Source organism: Arachis ipaensis, chromosome B8, assembly GCF_059453495.1.
Source record: "Arachis ipaensis isolate K30076 ecotype BB chromosome B8, ASM5945349v1, whole genome shotgun sequence".
NCBI classification, from domain to species: Eukaryota; Viridiplantae; Streptophyta; class Magnoliopsida; order Fabales; family Fabaceae; genus Arachis; species Arachis ipaensis.
Window position 1 is genome coordinate 60,866,143 of NC_142443.1, and position 24,007 is coordinate 60,890,149.

Genomic DNA, 24,007 nt, shown 5'->3' on the forward strand with positions numbered 1-24,007 from the left:
TTTGAAAATCACCTTCCTCTTTTTAAAATTCCTTTTTATAAACTATTTGTTTTAAATTTTAATTTGATTTAATTTTATTTTATTTTTCTTTTTAAATTTTCGAACTCTAACTGCATTTTAAATTAAAAACAAAAATATTTTATTTTATTTTATTTTAGTTTTGAATTCTTATCTTCTCTTTCTTCCATCCTTCACTTCTTATACTCATATAAGGAATCTCTATACTGTGACATAGAGGATTCCATATTTTCTTTTTTTTTTCTCTTCTTTTTCATATGAGTAGGAACAAGGATAAGAACATTCTTGTTGAAGCTGGTCCGGAACCTGAAAGGACTCTGAAGAGGAAGCTAAGGGAAGCCAAAGCACAACTCTCTGGAGAAAATCTGACAGAAATTTTTGACAAAGAAGGAGACATGGCCAAAAATAATAACAATGCAAGGAAGATGCTTGGTGACTTTACTGCACCAAATTCTAATTTACATGGAAGAAGCATCTCAATCCCTGCCATTGGAGCAAACAATTTTGAGCTAAAGCCTCAAATAGTTTCACTGATGCAACAGAATTGCAAGTTTCATGGACTTCCATCAGAAGATCCTTTTCAGTTCTTAACTGAATTCTTACAAATCTGTGATACTGTTAAGACCAATGGGGTTGATCCCAAGGTCTACAGGCTTATGCTTTTCCCGTTTGCTATAAGAGACAGAGCTAGAATATGGTTGGACTCTCAACCTAAAGATAGCCTGAACTCTTGGGATAAGCTGGTCACGGCTTTCTTAGCCAAGTTCTTTCCTCCTCAAAAGCTTAGCAAGCTTAGAGTGGATGTTCAAACCTTCAAACAGAAAGAAGGTGAATCCCTCTATGAAGCTTGGGAGAGATATAAGCAACTGACCAAAAAGTGTCCTTCTGACATGCTTTCAGAATGGACCATCCTGGATATATTCTATGATGGTCTGTCTGAATTTTCAAAGATGTCATTGGACCATTCTGCAGGTGGATCCATTCACCTAAAGAAAACGCCTGCAGAAGCTCAGGAACTCATTGACATGGTTGCAAATAACCAGTTCATGTACACTTCTGAAAGGAATCCTGTGAGTAATGGGATGCCTCAGAGGAAGGGAGTTCTTGAAATTCATACTCTGAATGCCATATTGGCTCAGAATAAAATATTGACTCAGCAAGTCAATATGATTTCTCAGAGTCTGAATGGATTGCAAGCTGCATCCAACAGTACTCAAGAGGCATCTTCTGAAGAAGAAGCTTATGATCCTGAGAATCCTGCAATAGCAGAGGTGAATTACATGGGGGAACCCTATGGAAATACCTATAATCCCTCATGGAGAAATCATCCAAATTTCTCATGGAAGGATCAACAAAAGCCTCAACAAGGCTTTAATAATGGTGGAAGAAACAGGTTTAGCAATAGCAAGCCTTTTCCATCATCCACTCAGCAACAGACAGAGAATTCTGAGCAGAATACATCTAGCTTAGCAAATATAGTCTCTGATCTATCTAAGGCCACTCTAAGTTTCATGAATGAAACAAGGTCCTCCATTAGAAATTTGGAGGCACAAGTGGACCAGCTGAGTAAAAGGGTCACTGAATCTCCTCCTAGTACTCTCCCAAGCAATACAGAAGAGAATCCAAAAAGAGAGTGCAAGGTCTACCTTACTTGGTGTGGCCGAACCCAAAGAGGAGGAGGAGGACGTGAACCCTAGTGAGGAAGACCTCCTGGGACGTTTAGTGACCAATAAGGAGTTTCCCTTTGAGGAACCAAAGGAATCTGAGGCTCATCTAGAGACCATAGAGATTCCATTGAACCTCCTTCTGCCCTTCATGAGCTCTGATGAGTATTCATCCTCTGAAAAGAATGAAGACATTACTGAAGAGCAAGTTGCTAAGTACCTTGGTGCAATCATGAAGCTGAATGCCAAATTATTTGGTAATGAGACTTGGGAAGATGAACCTCCCTTGCTCACCAATGAACTAAATACATTGGATAGGCAGAAATTACCTCAAAAGAAACAGGATCTTGGTAAATTCCTAATTCCATGTAGCATAGGCACCATGACCTTTGAGAAGGCTCTGTGTGACCTGGGGTCAGGAATAAACTTAATGCCACTCTCTGTAATGGAAAAACTTGGGATCTTTGAGGTACAAGCTGCCAGAATCTCTTTAGAGATGGCAGACAACTCAAGAAAACAGGCTTATGGACAAGTAGAGGACGTGTTAGTAAAGGTTCAAGGCCTTTACATCCTTGCTGATTTCATAATCCTAGACACTGGGAAGGATAAGGATGAATCCATCATCCTTGGAAGACCCTTCCTAGCTACAGCAAGAGCTGTGATTGATGTGGACAGAGGAGAATTGGTCCTTCAACTGAATGAGGACAACCTTGTGTTTAAGACTCAAGGATCTCCTTCTGTAACCATGGAGAGTAAGCATGAAAAGCTTCTCTCACTACAGAGTCAACCAAAGCCCCCACAGTCAAACTCTAAGTTTGGTGTTGGGAGGCCACAACCGAACTCTAAGTTTGGTGTTGAACCCCCACATTCAAACTCTAAGTTTGGTGTTGGGAGGTTCCAACAATGCTCTGAACATCTGTGAGGCTCCATGAGAGCTCACTGTCAAGCTATTGACATTAAAGAAGCACTTGTTGGGAGGCAACCCAATGTTATTTAATTATATATATTTTATTATATTGTTATTTTGTTTTTTTTTTAGGTTGATGATCATGTGAAGTCACAAAAACTACTGAAAAATCAAAAACAGAATGAAAAACAGCTTTAAAAATAGCTCACCCTGGAGGAAGAACTTACTGGCATTTAAACGCCAGTAAGAAGTATCAAACTAGCGTTTAACGCCGGAAAGAAGTATCAAGCTGGCGTTAAATGCCAGAAACAAGTACCAGACTGGCGTTTAACACCAGAACAGAGCATGGAAGTGGCGTTAAACGCTAGAAATAGGCTACATTTGAGCGTTTAACGCCAAAAACAAGCAGCAAGCTGGCGTTTAACGCCAGACATGCATGCTAAGGGCGTTTTACACGCCTAATTGGAGCAGAGATGTTAAGTCCTTGACCCCACAGGATCCCCTCAGGATCTGTGAACCCCACAGGATCCCCACCTACCCTAACTCTCTCTCTTCACACCTTTTCATAACTCTCTTCCACAAATACCCCTCACCAATCACCTCAATCACTCTTCCCCATCACCTCTTCACCACTCACATCCATCCTCTCTTCCCCAAAAACCCCACCTACCTCCAAAATTTAAACTCTGTTCCCTCCCAAACCCAACCCTAATGGCCAAACCCTAAACCTTCCCCTACTCCTATAAAAACCCCTCATTCCTTCTTCATTTTCAAACAACACAACCCTTTCCTCTCCCCTTAGCCGAATACACCTTCTCCCTTCATCTCCTCCATTTTCTTCCTCTTCTCCTTCTTTCTATCTTCTTTTTCTTGGAGACGAGCAAATATTTTAAGTTTGGTGTAGTAAAAGCATTGCTTTTTATTTTTCCATAACTATTAATGGCACCTAAGGCCAGAGAAACCTCAAGAAAGAGGAAAAGGAAGGCAATTGCTTCCACCTCTGAGTCATAGGAGATGGAGAGATTCGTCTCAAAGGTCCATCAAGACCACTTCTATGAAGTTGTGGCCAAGAAGAAAGTGATCCATGAGGTTCCTTTCAAGCTCAAAAAGAATGAGTATCCGGAGATCCGACATGAGATCCGAAGAAGAGGTTGGGAAGTTCTCACCAACCCCATTCAACAAGTTGGGATCTTAATGGTTCAAGAGTTCTATGCAAACGCATGGATCACTAGAAACCATGATCAAAGTGTGAACCTGAATCCAAAGCATTGGCTTACCATGGTTCGGGGAAAATACTTAGATTTCAGTCCGGAAAATGTAAGACTGGTGTTCAACTTGCCAATGATGGAAGAAAACGCACGCCCCTACACTAGAAGGGTCAAATTTGATCAAAGGTTAGACTAAGTCCTCATGGACATATGTGTGGAAGGAGCTCAATGGAAAGTTGACTCAAGAGGCAAGCCGGTTCAATTGAGAAGATTGGACCTTAAGCCTGTAGCTAGAGGATGGTTGGAGTTTATTCAACGCTCAATCATTCCTACTAGCAACCGGTCTGAAGTTACTATAGACCAGGCCATCATGCTCCATAGTATCATGATTGGGGAGGAAGTGGAAGTTCATGAGATTATACCTCAAGAACTCTACAAGGTGGCTGACAAGTCCTCCACTTTGGCAAGGTTAGCCTTTTCTCACCTCATTTGTCACCTTTGCAATTTGGCTAGAATTGACATAGAAGGAGACATCCTCATTGAAGAGGACAAGCCCATCACTAAGAAGAGGATGGAGCAAACAAGAGATGATGGACCTCAACAAGAGCATGAGGAAATTCCTCACCATGAAATCCCTGAGATGCCTCAAGGGATGTACTTCCCTCCACAAAACTATTGGGAGCAAATCAATACTTCCCTAGGAGAATTAAGCTCCAACATGGGACAACTAAGGATGGAGCACCAAGAGCACTCCATCATCCTCCATGAGATTAGAGAAGATCAAAGAGCTATGAGGGAGGAGCAACAAAGACAAGGAAGAGACATAGAGGAGCTCAAGAGCACCATTGGTTCTTCAAGAAGAGGAAGACGTCACCCTCACTAAGGTGGACCCATTCCTTAATCTCCTTGTTCTTATTTTCCTATTTTTCGTTTACTATGCTTTATGTTTAGGTTTGTGTCTTATTACATGATCATTAGTATTTAAGGGTCTATGCCTTAAAGTTATGAATGTCCTATGAATCCATCACCTCTCTTAAATGAAAAATGTTTTAATTACAAAAGAACAAGAAGTACATGGTTTCGAATTCATCCTTGAAACTAGTTTAATTATTTTGATGTGGTGACAATACTTTTTGTTTTCTGAATGAATGCTTGAACAGTGCATATGTCTTTTGAAATTGTTGTTTATGAATGTTAAATATGTTGGCTCTTGAAAGAATGATGAAAAAGGAGACATGTTATTTGATAATCTAAAAAATCATAAAAATGATTCTTGAAGCAAGAAAAAGCAGTGAATACAAAAGCTTGCGAAAAAAAATGGCGAAAAAAAAGGAGAAAGAAAAAGAAAAAGCAAGCAGAAAAAGCCAAAAGCTCTTTAAACCAAAAGGCAAGAGCAAAAAGCCAATAGCCCTTAAAACCAAAAGGCAAGGGTAATAAAAAGGATCCAAGGCTTTGAGCATCAGTGGATAGGAGGGCCTAAAGGAATAAAATCCTGGCCTAAGCAGCTAAACCAAGCTGTCCCTAACAATGTGCTTGTGGCGTGAAGGTGTCAAGCCAAAAGCTTGAGACTGAGCGGTTAAAGTCGAGGTCCAAAGCAAAAAAAGAGTGTGCTTAAGAACCCTGGACACCTCTAATTGGGAACTTTAGCAAAGCTGAGTCACAATCTGAAAAGGTTCACCCAGTTATGTGTCTGTGGCATGTATGTATCCGGCGGTAATACTGGAAAACAGAGTGCTTAAGGCCACGGCCAAGACTCATAAAGTAGCTGTGTTCAAGAATCAACATAATGAACTAGGAGAATCAATAATACTATCTGAATTCTGAGTTCCTAGAGATGCCAATCATTCTAAACTTCAAGGGATAAAGTGAGATGCCAAAACTATTCAAGAGGCAAAAAGCTACTAGTCCCGCTCATCTGATTGGAGCTAAGTATCATTGATATTTTGGAATTTATAGTATATTCTCTTCTTTTTATCCTATTTGATTTTCAGTTTCTTGGGGACAAGCAACAATTTAAGTTTGGTGTTGTGATGAGCGGATAATTTATACGCTTTTTGGCATTGTTTTTACATAGTTTTTAGTATGATTTAGTTAGTTTTTAGTATATTTTTATTAGTTTTTAAATAAAATTCACTTTTCTGGACTTTACTATGAGTTTGTGTGTTTTTCTGTGATTTCAGGTAATTTCTGGCTGAAATTGAGGGACTTGAGCAAAAATCATATTCAGAGGTTGAAGAAAGACTGCAGATGCTGTTGGATTCTGACCTCCCTGCACTCAAAGTGGATTTTCTGAAGCTACAAGAGTCAAAATGGCGCTCTCTCAATTTCGTTGGAAAGTAGACATCCAGGGCTTTCCAGCAATATATAATAGTCCATACTTTGCTCGAGTTTAGATGACGCAAACTGGCGTTTAACGCCAGCTTTCTGCCCTATTCTGGAGTTAAACGCCAGAAACAGGTTGCAAAGCAGAGTTAAACGCCAGAAACAGGTTACAAACTGGTGTTTAACTCCAAGGAAGACCTCTACACGTGAAAGCTTCAATGCTCAGCCCAAGCACACACCAAGTGGGCCCGGAAGTGGATTTCTGCATCATTTACTTATTTCTGCAACCCTAGTAACTAGTTTAGTATAAATAAAACTTTGTACTATTGTGTTAGACATCTTTTGATCTTTTATCCGATCTTTGGAACGTTTTTCCTTAGACATGGATGCTGGCCTCTCGGCCATGCCTGGACCTTGTTCTTATGTATTTTCAACGGTAGAGTTTCTACACACCATAGATTAAGGTGTGGAGCTCTGTTGTTCCTCATGAATTAATACAAAGTACTATTGTTTTTCTATTCAATTCAAGCTTATTTCTTATCTAAGATATACACTTGTTCTTCAACCTGAGGAAGGTGATGATCCGTGACACTCATCATCATTCTCACCTATGAACGCGTGCCTGACAACCACTTCTGTTCTACTTGCAATAGCTTAAGTGCGTATCTCTTAGCCTCCTGATCGTGAGATCAGAGTCTTCGTGGTATAGGCTAGAATTATTGGCGGCCATTCTTGAGATCCGGAAAGTCTAAACCTTGTCTGTGGTATTCCGAGTAGGATCTGGGAAGGGATGGCTGTGACGAGCTTCAAACTCGCGAGTGCTGGGCGTAGTGACAGACGCAAAAAGGATTACTGAATCCTATTCCAGTATGATCGAGAATCGACAGATGATTAGCCGTGCGGTGACAGCGCATTTTGGACCATTTTCACTAAGAGGATGGGAAGTAGCCATTGACAACGGTGATGCCCTACATTAAGCTTGCCATGGAAAGGAGTAGGAAGGATTGGATGAAAGCAGTAGGAAAGCAGAGATTCAGGAGGAACAAAAGCATCTCTATACGTTTATCTGAAATTCTCACCAATGAATTACATAAGTATCTCTATCCTTATTTTATATTTTATTTATCTTTTAATTATTAAAACTCTATAACCATTTGAATCTGCTTGACTGAGATTTACAAGGTGACCATAGCTTGCTTCAAGCTGACTATCTTCGTGGGATCGACCCTTACTCACGTAAGGTTTATTACTTGGACGACCCAGTGCACTTGCTGGTTAGTTGTGCGAAGTTGTGACAAAGAACTAAGATTATGAACGTGCGTATTAAGTTTTTAGCGCCGTTACCAAGGAATGAACTGTCACGATTTATGCGCACCAGTAGGCTATGTTCATGGTTTTAAAATAGGGTGAGTATAAATAAGTTATAGTCACACTAAAACTGTGACCATAAATTAGGCTATGGTCATGATTTTACAAAAGGGTGACCATAAAAAAGCTATACTCATAGTTTTAAAATTGTGTGAGCATAGATAAGTCATGGCCACGTTAAACCCGTGATCATAGATTAGACTATGTCACGGTTTTATAAAAGAGTGACTATAAATCAAGCCATGGTCACAGTTTTTATGCGTGACCATAGAATAACCTATGTTCACGATAAAAATGTGTGGCCTAAAGTGTCATAAATTAAACACTGTAACTGTGACCATAAATAAAAAAAACTATGATTATAGATCTATGACTACACTAGAATACGCCAAGATTAAAAAAAATGTGATCATAGGTCAAAAATAGTGACTATAGATCTATGATATTGTTCCGAGGGTTACCTGAAACTATAGGTCGATCTCGGATAAGATCTTCTGTGCGGGTCGGAGATGACGTGTCCGGCTGGTGGAGGTGGCCGGAGCTGTTGCGTCCGACTTGTTGGACTGGCTACGCTGTTGATCCTTTGTCACCGGAGGGTGGTAGTACCTACAAGGGACTCTGATGCTTAAGTTAGCAAGGGTATTAAACAGGTTTTTAGTAGAATCAGAGTTTGAGTTATACCTGGGTGCTCCAATGTATTTATAGAGGTGTGGAGTGACCTTCTTATATAAGATAAGTTAGTTATCTTATCTTGTCATATCTTATCTTTGAGTGAGGTCATCTTATCTTCAAGAGAACCGCCCTTATCCCTATAGGCTTGGACTGCCTTTGGATTTGGGTCGCGTTCCTCCATTTGGGCCCTTTTTGGGCTTTCCTGGTGATTTGGCCGAGCTCTTTAAGAAGAGGTCAGGTAGTCTGACCTGAAGAGGTCGGTTGCCTTGTCGCTAAACATCCCGGGTCGAACAGCTCGACCTAGGGTATGAACAGATATAATGAACACTCTCAAAAACATACCACGTCAATTGTATCATTAAGTGAAAAAATCTAATTTTAATATAATATAATATAACATAATAGATTTTATTTTTTACAAAATAAGTTACCAATTCTTAAAAAATAAGTGAATAAAAAGAAATTTTATTTACTTTAACTTCGAGCCGCCTTCAAAATTTTAAAGCAATTTTTATCTTAAAATCTTTTTTTCTTTTTGTCTCAAATTCTAAGACTATATTTTTTACTAAAATTTAAAAGTTTGCATAGACTACATACTAGAAAAGTTGGTTAAATACTTAATTTTTTTTATTTTACATTTAAGGCTTTTGAAAATATTTTGAAGCTAAATATGTACTTTATAATCTTAAAAAAGTTGGTCAAGATATCAAATTACATAAATTGTAGGAAAATGTTTTCCTTTTCTTAAACAAAATACTACTCTTCAATTCATATTTTACTAAAATGCACATAATAACCAAAAGTCCATATTTTCTATAAACAATAACTTGCATAACTTTATAAGCATTTTCTTTGAATAAAACAGAACCAATTGTTCTTTTTAACTTTTTAAAATTTCACCTCATGATTATTATATATTATGGAATATTTTCTAAAATAAAATAAAAAACTTTTAATTCCAGTAAAAAATTATCTATCTTTATTTTCTAGAATTCAATTTTTTTTTTTAGATTTGGAGAGTCACCTAAATCCTAGACAAATTTCAGCAAACGTAATAAAATTTGTCTAGGTCCTAAGAAAAAATTTGCTGAAGCTCGTGTTAGCTTTAGGCGAACTTCCTTGCATGCACACACTTTTTCTTTTTTTATTATATTTATATTTATTCTACCATTTTACACTATAATTAAATATTTATTACACTATAAAATTATTAATGAGTACAATAAAAAATATTAATGAGTATTTGATAAGAGAATTATTGTTAGTCTAAATTTTCATAAAATAGAATTTCATCGTTGAAAGTATAGTCTAAACCAACAATGAATTCTCAAGATCAAATAATAAAGTCAATACAAAATAACCGAGTATTTATCTCCCGGGTCGTCTTTCCTAGGAGTTGTAATGAAGTGTACATTTATTGGCCATGAGAGAGAGCATGGGGAATTGGGATGAAAGCAAGAGAGCAAGAAATGTAAATAGCAAGAGAGCAAATAAACATGCAAGGAATGTAAATGGCAACTCCTGGCAAGAATTGGGGAATTTAGGATTCCTATCCTAGTTATGGACCACAAACATGGCAATCGTGTGGAATCAATTCAAATTAGTCAATCCTCCTTGAGAATTAGTCAAAAGAGCATAATTGATCTCAATCCATAAGTCCTAGTCAACTCACTAATTACTTAGTGAAAGACTAGCATCAATGGAAACCAAACCAATTAATTATTCTCACACAATGCTGAATGGACATTTACAACTCAATTCCACCCAAACATCCAATTTCTCAACCAAGAGTGTGGAAACTAAATATGAAAGAAATTAAATGAAAGCAAGTAAAAGTCAAAGCAATTAAATGCAAGGAAAGGAAACTTAACATGCAAGAAAACATATTGGCAAGTAATTGAGAGTTAAGGTTACCTATCCTAGCCATTGACCACAAACATATGATGATTATGAAGAGTTAATCCTACTTAGTCAACCTTACATCGAAGATAAGTCAAATAGGCATAGTTAATTCCAATCCCTAAGTCCTATGTCAACACTAAGGGGTCACATAGAGTTAAGGGAGACCAAATCAACTAACTACTCTAATGTATCAAACAAGAATGGACATCAATGACTCAAGGATAACCAAAGGCATCAATTTTAAGCCAAGAGTGTAGAGAAACTATGTAAAAACTAAGCCAAGCATTTTATCAAACACTTGGTGTGCATGAAAATAAAATAATATTAAATTGTAATAAAATAAATTCTAAAACTACCAAAGCAAGAAAGTAACAATAACAATTAAAGGAAGCAATAAATGACATGAAAATATAAATTACATTAATTAAAATTAAATGTAAAATGAGTGTTATAAAACATAAAAATGACAAAATAAAGAAAATAACAAGAGAAATGAAGAAGAACAAAGAAGCAATAATAATAAATGACAAGGAAGAGTAAATAGAAACAAGAATTAAAAATAGAAATTGCAAGAATTTAAACTAAATAACCTTAATTCTAGAGAAAGGGGGGAGCTTCTCTCTCTAGAAACTAAGAGAAAACATAACAAAAACTAAACTTAATTGCCCCCCTTCATTCCTCTTCACTTTGGCCTTAAATAGCTTCAGAAAATGAGTTGGACTGGGTTTTGGAGGCCCAGAATTCGCCCCAGCGATTTGCATTAATGACCTCACGCATATGCGCGCATGCGTACGCACGACCTACTGTGCGTACGCACGTTTGCACAAAAATCCCATCGTGCGTACGCACGACATTTGGTGCGTACGTATTGATGACTTGCATCATCTACCCTTCTTTCTTGCATAAAGAGGACCATAAAAGAGCATAAATCTTATTTGATCATTGCAATTCATACATTATTTGATGAATATTATGGTACATTGTTTTGAGATGGGTTGTGCTGAATTTCAGGTGAAAAAGACATTAAAAAGGGGAAGACAACAACAAAAATGAGCTAGGCGTGTGAAGCGGGCGTGCCACTTATAGCAAGCACCACAAAAATGAACTAGCGTGGCACGCCAAGAGCTGGGCGTGGCACGCCAGCACTAAATTCCAGAAGAGAATTCTCAAGCATTCACATGGGCGTAGCACGCCAGGTTGGACGTGGCACGCCTGACCCGTCACCATGGGCGTGCCACTTGGTATCGAAGGCGTGGCACACCAGCACCAAAAAGTCACTTGGGTGTGCCACTTGAGGAACCAGGCATGGCACGCCAAGCTTGAGAAATCCACAAATGTATGGGCGTGCCACTTGAGTAGCATGGTGTGGCACGCTGGTACAAAATCCCAGAGAAGGGGCTGAAGGCCAATGAAGTCTGGGCGTGCCACTTGCGGTCGAAGGCGTGGCACGCCAGGCTCTCAGTTCCATTTAGGCGTGCCACTTGAGCGACCAGGCGTGGCACGCCAATGCACAAAGAGGCCAAAGCAAGGGCTGGGCGTGCCACCTGGTATCGAAGGCGTGGCACGCCAGTCCAAGAATCTCACTATGGCGTGCCACTTGAATGCTGGGCGTGGCACGCTGGTACAAGTTTCCAGAGATGATGAAGGAGGCCAAACACATGGGCGTGCCACTTGGTGTCGAGGGCGTGGCACGCCATCCACTATTCCTCACTTGGGCGTTGTAAGAGCGAAACTCTCGCGTGATCTAGAATTTTCTAAAAATAAATTCCCGTTGTAAGCTTTTAGACCGACAAGAATTCCTTCTTTACAAAAGTTTTGTTTGTCACTTAAGCAAACCCAATAAAATTGATAACCGAGTATTTAAAACTCGGGTCGTCTTCTCAAGGAATTGCAGGGAGGTATGACTTATTATTAGCTATGAAAAAGGTAGAATTTTGGGTTTTTAATGTATAAGATAAAAAGCAAGAATAGTAAATGGCAAGAAAGTAAATTGTAAGGAATTAATTTAAATAAATAATAAAACTCTTGGCAAGGTATAAGAACTGGAAGTCCTATCCTAGTTATCCTTATCAATTGTGATGAGAATTGGATTTTTCTCCCACTTTGTTAACCTCTAACTATGAAGGTAAATCAAGTGGACTAATTAGCTTAATCCTCAAGTCCTAGTCAATCCCTGTACGAAGACTAGCTTTAGAGCGATCTAGATCAATTAGTAATCTACCAATTTCAACCACTGCTTTATTTGATAACTCAAATGTCACCAATTACCTAACCAGAGCCAAAAGGGAAGAGAATCTACTCGAATGAAAATAATTTGGATAAATCGAAAGCATTCATAGCATAAATAAAATAATCTTATAACTGAAATACCTCAAATTATATTAAATAGAATATTCAAATCTAACATGGAGTTTATAAACCAACATTAACAAACTAAAATAAAATAATAGAAGAAATAAAAGTAGAAGAACATTGAACCTGGGATTGAGAAGCAATCCTAAAATTAAGAGAAATACTAAATACTAATCCTAAGAGAGAGGAGAGAACCTCTCTCTCTCTCTCTCTGAAACTACATCTAAACCTAAGATTATGAATTATGAAAGCATGTTGATGAATGGATGCATTCTCCCACTTTATAGCCTCTAATCTATGTTTTCTGGTTCGAGAACTGGGTCAGAAACAACCCAGAATTCGCTGGTTTCGAATTCAAACACGCTGGTTTTTTCGCCACTGCGACGCGTCTACGTAGATCACGCATTCGCGTCACTTATCGTCAGGGAAACTATAGCAAATTATATATCAAATCGAAGCCCCAGACGTTAGCTTTCCAACGCCACTAAAACCGCATCATTTGGACCTCTATACCTAAAGTTATAGCCGTTTGAGTGCGAAGAGGTCAGGCTGACAGCTTTGCAGTTCCTTCAACTTCTTGTATTCCTTCCATTTTTGCATGCTTCCTTTCCATCCTCTAAGCCATTCCTGCCCTATAAACTCTGAAATCACTTAACATACATATCAAGGCATCTAATGGTAATAAGAGAGGATTAATATTAGCAAATTAAGACTAAAGAAACATGTTTTCAGTCATAGCACAAAATCAGGAAGGAAAATATAAAACCATGCAAATAGTATGAATAAGTGGGTAAAGAGTTGATAAAAATCACTCAATTGAGCACAAGATAAACCATAAAATAGTGGTTTATCAACCTCCCCACACTTAAACATTAGCATGTCCTCATGCTAAGCTCAAAAGAAACTATAAAGGGGTGAAGAGGAATGGTAGAATATATGAAATGCAACCTATCTATATGAATCCAACTACATGAAGAATGCTTTTTCCTACTTGGTTTAAAAGTAAATAAATTGTCCAAGAATAAATATGAACTGGATTTCACTAATTCAAATCATAAAAATGAAATACAAATAGGCTTGTAGAAGAAAATAGCTCATGAAAGCCGGGAACAAAGAATCGAGTATCGAACCCTCACTGGGAGTGTATGCACTCTAATCACTTAAGTGTTTTAGGTTCGATTCTCTCAATTCTCTACTAACCTTGCTTTCTAAGGCTTGCTCTTCATCTAACAATCAACATAAATTTAATGCACAAAATACACATATCAAGAGGTCTTTTAAGGGTTGTAATGGGGTCAGGGTCAAGGTAGGATTGTATTTGGCCAAGTGGACTAAAATCTGAATCCTTAATTAATTTAAACTTTCCACCTAACTTAGGACAATCCATGTAGTCATAATACAATATCTAACCATCCATTAACCATGTTTTCCACATATTCATGCATTCTAATTTCAAGTACAGTACATATGCATTGCTTTCACCACTTACTTTGGGGCATTTTGTCCCCTTTTATTATTTGCTCTTTTTCTTTTCTTTTTCTCCTTATTTATATATATATATATATATATATTATTTTTCTCAATGCATATGATTAAGGTATTGAATGCATGAACATATTCTCAACATTCCTTCACATTTTCAGAAAATTCTAACATACTCAATTCTCAAACCAGATGTTTCCAAACCCACTTTTTCCCACACTTAATTCATAAGCATTCTCACCAGTCTAAGCTAACCAAGGATTCAAATTAAGGACATTATTATTTTCTGCTTAGAGTTAATGATGTGCTAAACTAAAGAATAAAAGGGGTAAAATAGGCTCAAATTGGTTTGCAAAGGATAATGAAAGGTTAAGGCCATATGGGTATGTAATCTTAGTGAAACAAAGGCCTCAATCATATGAGTGCATGCATACATCAAACCATAAAAAAATAGAATCAAGCAAGACAAAGATCACAATTTTAGAGAGAAAAATACACACCAAAAATAAAATATTGGTTGATAAAATGTAACCAATTAAATAGGCTCAAAAATCTCACAGGTTTTGTGTGTTCGAGCTCTAAACTATGTTCCAGTATAATATTTCTTCAAACAAGTTTAACATTAAATTTTATTCAAATTAGTGAAATACTTTAAAAAAGTTTCTTGAAAAAAAAGAAAATATTTCTTCAACCAAGTGGTAAAATATGCACAAAATCAAACAAATATACAATCAAACATGTAAATGCAACAACTAACAAGGAAAATAAACCATTGGTGTTGAGATAGAAGAGTAACTAACCCATAGAGATCGGTATCGACCTCCCCACACTTAAAGATTGCACCGTCCTCGGTGCATGCTAAGATGTACAAGTAGATGGGGGTTGTGGTTCCTCAACTGGGGCTCTTTTTGTTCCTTTCCTTGTCGGTGGTTTGGGAGTAGCTTTCTCTTTACCCTTCTTGGTGGCCATCCTGAAAAGGGAAAAAGAAAGTAACTTTTAAAGCTAAGGGTTAGAGCAAGGAAGAGAGCGGGAAAGGTGGTAATCAATGCACAATAAAGAAGAATGACGTTAACACATGGTCATGACTACATGTGAAAAGTTCATCAATGGAAGTATAGCAAGTGCATGTAATGATAATTAAATGCAAGATGTTTATTGGCATGCTGGCAAAGGCATGAGTAGCATAGATCAAGCATTCAATGTCCAAGTTAGATTACTAAGTCTTTCAAACTAACAACATATTTGTAATAACAATTATATTTAATTAATAAAATATAAAAAGGGTTTTGTGAAAAGCAAGCATTTAGAGTAGTAGAATAAAAGAAATCTAAAAATAGTGCATAATGCCGTATGGGCTTTTTCACAAACACATAGCAAGCATGGTAAATAAGCTATTGAAAGTATTAAATTGAACATGCAAGCAACCCTTTAAAAAGTAATATATAATTGTCAAATAATTCCTTTAATAATTCACAAAAATATAGAAAGTAATGACCCAAATAAATTTCTAACACCAATGAGAATAATGCAATGAATGAAAGTATGCAAATAAATTAAATGAAATAGAATTGAAGTGAAGAAGGATGAGAAATTTAAAGAGATGAAGAAGAAGAAAGTAAGAAAAGGAAGAAGAAAGAAGAAAAGATAGAAGAAATTAGGATTAGAAAAGAAAAGATAAGATAATTGGCGCTGATCTGGATAAGTTGTGCGGCGCAGACGACGCGAGCGCGTGGGTCACGCGTTCGCGTGGATAGCGCTTCTATGAAGTGACGCGGACGCGTGGGTCACGCGTTCGCATGGAGTGATTTGTGCCATTAGCGCGAGGGCAGCCTCGCGGTCGCGCAACTCTCTGTTTTAAATGCATTTTGCCAAAAATCTGGGTGACGCGGTCGCGTGGTTGACGCGATCGCATGGATGGCCATACTTTGAAAAACGACGCGGACGCGTGGGGCACACGTTCGCGTGGTGGGACTTGTGCTTCTAGCGCGGTTCTAGCCCCACTCCATCACAACTTGCTGCCATATACCCTTTTTACGTCGATTTTTAGGGCACGCGTTCGCGTAGGTGACGCGGACGTGTGGGAGGCATTTTTTGCAAATGACGCGATCGTGTCAGCGACGCGGTCGCGTGGATCAATTTGTGCCAAAGGCACACCTCCAGCCATGCTGTCGCGTGACGCTCTGTAAAATCTCTTTTCTTCTTTGAGGCACATATGACGCGGACGCGTCGTCGACGCTGTCACGTCGCGTGCGAAATATTTTTTTTAATAATAATGCAATATGCAGAATGCAATGCTAATATGAACGTTATGCATGATTCCAGGTCCAATCAAAACTCAAAAACAAACAAAACAAACTAGAATTAAAATTGAAAAAGGGACGATCATACCATGGTGGGTTATCTCCCACCTAGCACTTTTAGTTAAAGTCCTTAAGTTGGACATTTGGTGAGCTCCTTATTATGGTGGTTTGTGCTTGTATTCGTCTTGAAATTTCCACCAATGCTTAGACTTCCAATAAGCTCTATCAATACTAAGTAAATTTCTCAAGCTTTGATGGGGTTCTTCACAAGCTTTGAGCTCCCAAAGTTGATCCTCATATATTCGTGGATCCCAAATCTTGTTTCTACACCCATCTTCATGTTGATTATCATGATTCCATCCAAGTGGTTCAGCCTTAGAATTCTCACTGAAGCGTCCAAACAACTTTCCAGACCCGTTCAATTGAGTTCTACACCAACCTTTGCGTTTAAACTTAAAGCTTCCAACCATAATGAACCTTGCAGGACAATTCTTACCACTGACCATCTTCCTCTAACTCTTAATGCCACAAAGAGCTCTAAGTTTACCATCCGTCTCCAGTAGCCCATATTCAAGTGGGAAGGTAAAGGTCAAGGATAAGAATTTTACCCACTTGAATGTTGTGTTGGACGGTAATGGCCTTGGGAGAGGTGTTTCTAATGAACTTGCAAGCTCCACTCCCTTGTGCTCTTCTCTGATAACTTCCACCTCTTTGCAAGTTTCTTCAATATCAACCTCTTCCTCTTGGTAGCTTTCTTCCAATTCAATCTCTTCTTCATTACTCACCAAGGGCATGGGAGGTTGTGTTTCTTCTTCTTGAATCTCCATCTCTTGATCGACCTCTTCCAAGTCCTTAACCATGACATGTCTTGGAGGTTGTACACCCTCCTCAACATCAAATGCAACCGTCTTGGAAGGAGGCTCTATGTCTTGACTTTTCCATGGAGGTTCAGCATCTCCCAAGTCTTCAACCACTTCTTCCTCTTCAATAATTACTGCTTTGTCCAGTAGTTTTAATATAAAATTGTACTCATCCTTGATGATTTTCTTTCCATAACAACTCCTTTCAACTATTCTTTCATCTTCAAGGGTCTTTCCTATCTCCACATTTTGGGCCTCCTCTTGCTCTAAGACAAAATCAGACTCCTCCTTGATGTCTTCCTTCACTAATTCTTCAACCACTCCTTCGACTTCAAGGGTTTTTACTACCTTCACCTTTAGGGCCTCCTCTAGCTCCTTATGAAGTATGGATTCGCGAAGATGATCCCTTCTCTCTTGTTCCATGTCAATAGCATCATTGGGATCATGTTGCTCTTGGATTGATGGATGTGGGTGCTCTTCCATGGATGGTGGTGATGGGATGGAGAAATCATTCTGTGGTTGAAAAGGAAGTGCACTAGAGCTTGAGGGTTGATTGTTGAAGGTATTTGGTGGTCTGATTTGGGCGACGAGAGCTTGTATAGTAGAGTTTAGATCGGTAAGTGCTTTCTCCATGGAGGTTTGGGGTGGATAGGAGGGTTCATTTGTTGGGAGAAAGGGTTCATGGTAGGAAGGTAGTTCATCTTGATAATAATAAGGAGATGGTGTATATTGAGGTGGTGGTTCATGAGAGTAGTTGTGTTGGAATGGGGTGGTTCTGCGTATGGTTCATTTGGCTCATAAGGTGGTTGGTATAGTGGATATGGGTTAGGGTCATATAGAGATAAATGGTGGAAAGGGGCTTGTGAGTATAGTGGTCCAAAGCTATTTTGAGGAGGTGATTTATTGGCATATGATGAGGCTTGCTGGTAATTACAAGGGGGTCCACCATATCTATTGTCTTGGCATGCATTGTAGGATGGTCGTTGTCCATGGTATCTTGGAAGGTGATGTTGCCAAAAGGGTTGATCAGATCCTCGTGGCTCCTTCCATCTCTGATTGTTTTGACCATGATGCATGTTTCTGTTATAATTTTCATTCCTTGCAACAGCATTGGGACCAAACTCAAAGCAATGGGGTGAGAACTCATAATAGCAAATAAAAATTAAAAACAAAAATAAAAACAAATTTAAATTAAAAGGTTATTGAAATTTAAATTTTAAAAATTAAATTTTGAATTTTAAATTTTAAAATTTGAAATTTAAAATTTGAAATTTGAATTTTGAAATTTGAAATTTGAAAATTTTTTAATTTGAATTTTTAAAATTTTAAAATTTTAAAATTTGAATTTTGAAAAAGTCAACAATATAAGATAAAAATTTGAAAAAGATTTAAATTTTGAAAAGGTTTGATTTTTAAAATTTTAAATTTTAAAATTTTAAATTTGGATTTTGAATTTTGGAATTTAAATATTGAAATTTGAAATTTGATTTTGAAATAAGATAAGATAAGATTTTGAAAAAGATATGATTTTTGAAAAAAGATTTGAATTTTTGAAATTTAAAACTAAGATAAGATAAGATAAAAAAATTTTAAAATAAAATTCTGAAATTTTTTTATAACTAAATAAAAACCAATAACCTCTTAATTTACGAAAAGGCAAAAATAAAAATAAAAATAAAAACAAATCAAAAGGCAAATATTTACTATAACCAATAATAAGGCACACGTTTGCAATTCCCCGGCAACGGCGCCATTTTGAAAGAGCGAAACTCTCGCGCGATCTAGAATTTTCTAAAATGAATTCCCGTTTTAAGTATAGCTTCTAGACCGACAAGAATTCCTTCTTTATAAAAGTTTTGTTTGTTACTTAAGCAAACCCAATAAAATTGATAACCAAGTATTTAAATATCGGGTCGTCTTCTCAAGGAATTGCAGGGAGGTATGACTTATTATTAGCTATGAAAAAGGTAGAATTTTGGGTTTTTAATGTATAAGATAAAAAGCAAGAATAGTAAATGGCAAGAAAGTAAATTGTAAGGAATTAATTTAAATAAATAATAAAACTCTTGGCAAGGTATAAGAACTGGAAGTCCTATCCTAGTTATCCTTATCAATTGTGATGAGAATTGGATTTTTCTCCCACTTTGTTAACCTCTAACTATGAAGGTAAATCAAGTGGACTAATTAGCTTAATCCTCAAGTCCTAGTCAATCCCGGTGGGAAGACTAGCTTTAGAGCGATCTAAATCAATTAGTAATCTGCCAATTTCAACCACTGCTTTATTTGATAACTCAAGCATCACCAATTACTTAACCAGAGCCAAAAAAGAAGAGAATCTACTCGAATGAAAATAATTTAGATAAATCGAAAGCATTCATAGCATAAATAAAACAATCTTATAACTGAAATACCTCAAATTATATTAAATAGAATATTCAAATCTAACATGGAGTTCATAAACCAACATTAACAAACTAAAATAAAATAATAGAAGAAATAAAAGTAGAAGAACATTGAACCTGGGATTGAGAAGCAATCCTAAAATTAAGAGAAATCCTAAATACTAATCCTAAGAGAGAGGAGAGAACCTCTCTCTCTCAAACTACATCTAAACATAAGATTATGAATTATGAAAGCATGTTGATCAATGGATGCATTCCCCCACTTTATAGCCTCTAATCTGTGTTTTTTGGGCCGAGAACTGGGTCAGAAACAACCCAGAATTCGCTGGTTTCGAATTCAAACACGCTGGTTTTTTCGCCACTGCGATGCGTCTGCGTAGATCACGCATTCGCGTCACTTATCGTCAAGGCAACTATGTCAAATTATATATCAAATCGAAGCCCCAGACGTTAGCTTTCTAACGCAACTAGAACCGCATCATTTGGACCTCTGTAGCTAAAGTTATAGCGTGTTTGAGTGCGAAGAGGTCAGGCTGACAGCTTTGCAGTTCCTTCAACTTCTTGTATTCCTTCCATTTTTGCATGCTTCCTTTCCATCCTCTAAGCCATTCCTGCACTATAAACTCTGAAATCACTTAACACACATATCAAGGCATCTAATGGTAATAAGAGAGGATTAATATTAGCAAATTAAGACCAAAGAAACATGTTTTCAGTCATAGCACAAAATCAGGAAGAAAAATATAAAATCATGCAAATAGTATGAATAAGTAGGTAAAGAGTTGATAAAAATCACTCAATTGAGCACAAGATAAACCATAAAATAGTGGTTTATCAGGCGTGCCACTTGAACCCCAGGCATGGCATGCCAGTGTCATTTAGGAAGCAAAAGCCATTGGGGCGTGCCACTTGAGTTCGTGGCGTGGCACGCCAAACAGAAGAATCACTTGCTTATAAAGGGCGTGGCACGCCAGACCTTGGGCGTCCCATGCTAGTTCAACTTTCTAGAGAGCTTGATCAAGCATGCAGCAAGGACGTGGCACGCTAGACACTGGGCGTGCCATGCTAGTTCAAGTCTCCAGAGGCAAGAAGAAGAGGAAAAAGGCTAGGGCGTGCCACTTAAGCTCGAAGGCATGGCACGCCAGGCTACATGGGTATTAAAAGACCCTGGGCGTGCCACTTAAGCTCGAAGGCGTGGCACACCAGGAATGTTATTGAAGAGAAGCATGCCACTTGAGGGACTGGGCATGACACGCCAAGCCAGAATTGGAGGAGCACGTGGCACGCCACTGAAGCGCCAGCCACACGCCAGCTGGGAAGTCACGCTTATTGAGTTTCTTTTCCCTCCAAATTGTAATTTTCCTTTTTCACTTTTGTAATTCTTTTATTTTGAGAGCTAGGAGTAGTATAAATACCCCCAAGAAGTACTGAAGAAGGGGGTTAAGCAGTTAGAGAGATTAGTTTTAGATTCACTTTTACACTTCATCATCTTCTTTACTTTTGAATACTTTTCTTTGAGCTATGAGTAGCTAAATTCCCTCTCATTGAGAGAGGGAGCTCTGTTGTACTTGATGGATTGATGATAGTGAAATTCTTCTTCTCTTCATCTTCTCTTTGATTTGCTAGAAGAAATTTCGTTTTTAATGCTTAGTGTTCAATTATCTTGGGAAAGAGATTGAATGCAAAATGGGTTTCATGGGAACCTTGGGAAAGGAAACATGAAACCATGTTTGAAATCCCTTCTCACACTTGAGTAGGATCTGGGTTTTGGTGTTTGGATATGGTGACATATAATCATTCCTCTACTTGGACCTATGATGATGTATGGTATAATCAAGGACCAAGCATATCTCTCTTCATGAACAATTAGAGCAAGAAATTGGCTATTGATCAAGATCTGAGAGATTGAGTCACCAAAGGATTGGGACTCAATCAATCATGATTTCCAAGAGATCAATGAGTTGCATGATTGAAGAGGATATAAGCTGAAATTGATCCAAAGAGACAACATCTCCTAATCTCAATGAATTTTCCCATTCTTATCTATCACTTTATTTATAGCTTGCTTTTACATTCTGCAATTCTCCATTTCCATTTACAATTAAGTCCCTTATGATTCTGCACTTTACATTCTGTCATTTCTATTTCTGCACTTTATTGCTTCTCTTTACATTTTAGCCATTTACAATTCTGCCATTTATAATTCTGCAATCACAATCTATTTGTTCCGCTTGACTAATTCATCAATTGATTAAAACTGCTCAAATTTACCAATCTCTGTGGATACGATCCCACTCCACTGTAGGTTATTACTTGACGATAATTTTAGTGCGCTTGCCAAAAGAACAGATTCACCATATTTGAATGGGGTGTGAATTGGACTCATCATGCATCCTTGCACGAAGTCTGTTGTGCGTACGCATGCATCACTGTGCGTACGCATCTTTGCAGCAGCTTCCAAACTTTATTTTCTTCATGATTTCTCCCCTTTTGGATGCTCTTTCTTCACTTCTTCCACCCAAACTTGCCTTGAAAACCTGAAATCACTCATCAAAACCATCAAGGCACCAAATGGGATCAAAGTGAATAAAATTTAGCAATAAAAAAGGCCTAAAGAGCATGTTTTCACTTTCAAGCACAAATTAGGAAGACATCATGAAACTATGTTATTTCAATGGCTAAATACAAGGAAATTCAATGAAATCCACCTAGTTAAAGCAAATAAATACCATGAAATGTGGATTCATCACATTCCCACACTTAAACAATAGCATGTCCTCATGCTATACCAAAGGAAGGTAAGAAGGGAAATCAACAATTATTCAATGTAACTAACCATATGCAATCTACCTATATGTATGTAACTATACTATCTAACTATATATATGTATTTAATTAGTCCAAGTAAATCAATATCCAAGAAAGCATCTATATACAACCAAGGGCTAAAGCAATTATAACCAAATCCTATTCATAATTGAATTGAGTCATAAAAGAATTTAACAAACTTGCAAGATAACAATGATCAAAGGTGAAAATATGGAATTGAGTGATCGAACCCTCACCGGATATGTATATGCACTCTAATCACTCAAGTGTTTAGGGTCAATCCACTCAATTCTCCTCTAATCATGCTTTCTAAAGTTTGTTCTTCATCTAACCAATCAACCAAAATTTAATGTACATATGCAAAAATCATGAGGTCTTTCCAAGGTTGTAATGGGGCTAAGGTTAAAGGTAAGGATGTATACATGGCTAGGTGATCTTGCATTTGAATCTTTGATTAGCCTAAATTCTCACCTAAGACATACACAACCTATACAATTCTAATATCAAGCTTAGCTACCCATAATCTCACTTTTACATATGTATACACACTCATGTATAATATTCAATCACATATGCATTAATTTTTATTAGATTTCACATTGGGGTACTTTTGTCCCCTTTTCATTGTTTCTTTTTCTTTTCTTTCTTTCTTTTTTTTTCAAGAACATAATATATATACCAACTCATCAATGCATATGGTTTCTATAATATTACATGAGCATGTACCCAAATTTCTAACATTTTTCAATAAGCATAAAACACATTTTCATCACCCAAAGTTCCCACATTTTTCCCACACTTAAACATTACACACTCTCACTAACTTAAGCTACTCAAAAATTCAAATAAGGGACACTTCATTATTTTTTGCTTAAGGTTAATGATGTGGCAAAATAAAGAGCAAAATGGAATTAAAAAGGCTCAAAATGGCAAACAAAGGTGAATGAAATGGTAGGCTTTTTGGGTTAAGTGAGCTACAATGAAGTGATGGCCTCAATCATATAATTTCATAATCATACATTAAACAATGGATATATAGAAATAAACAAACCCAAGATTGCAATCATAGAGAAGAGCAACACACAAGAATGAAATAAGTGGTCCAATGATATAACCACACAATAAGGCTCAAAAACTCACAAATTGTATGTTCTTTAACTCAAAAATCATATTCCACAATGTATAAATCATGCAAGTTTCAAAATATTTCAACCCAATTCAATTTGAATTTCAATGCCCTATATAAAGAGTAAGCTTCTTGGAAATCTCATTAAATGACTAAATTATTCTATATATGTATATAATGTGATTGGATGAAAAAGGTAAAAAATCCTAAGTTTAATTCCTAATTTCAATCAAACCAACATAGCAAGTGTATAGGAAATCAAACTTAGGTGCAATCATCACATCATCCCAAATCACAATCAAGACTAAAAAACCAAAAAGAACATATGTACAAGCCAAAATTAAGAGCAAAATATCAAAATATGCATAACTACTATATAATACTAAGTTATGTACAAGCAAAATCAAAAAGTGCAATAAACTAAGAAAGTGCAATAAACTAAACTAAGAAGTTTCTCAAGAGGATAAAATATATACAAAACAACTAAAAAACATAATAATAATAAAAACTAAAGTACAAGTGTTCGGAAATGAAATTGTCACCCAAAATATGCTTGTTGAAGGACAACCTCCCCACACTTAAGACGTAGCACCAT

The 24,007-nt window shown here is 37.2% G+C and overlaps 1 non-coding gene across 1 annotated transcript; it reads right to left on the reverse strand.

Annotated features, from left to right (window-relative positions):
- Positions 1–806: 806 nt before the first annotated feature.
- On the reverse strand, positions 807–914 carry LOC148548280 (small nucleolar RNA R71). The gene has a single exon (XR_015897337.1). It is a non-coding gene; the product is annotated as a small nucleolar RNA R71 (small nucleolar RNA).
- Between the last annotated feature and the right edge of the window lie 23,093 nt (positions 915–24,007).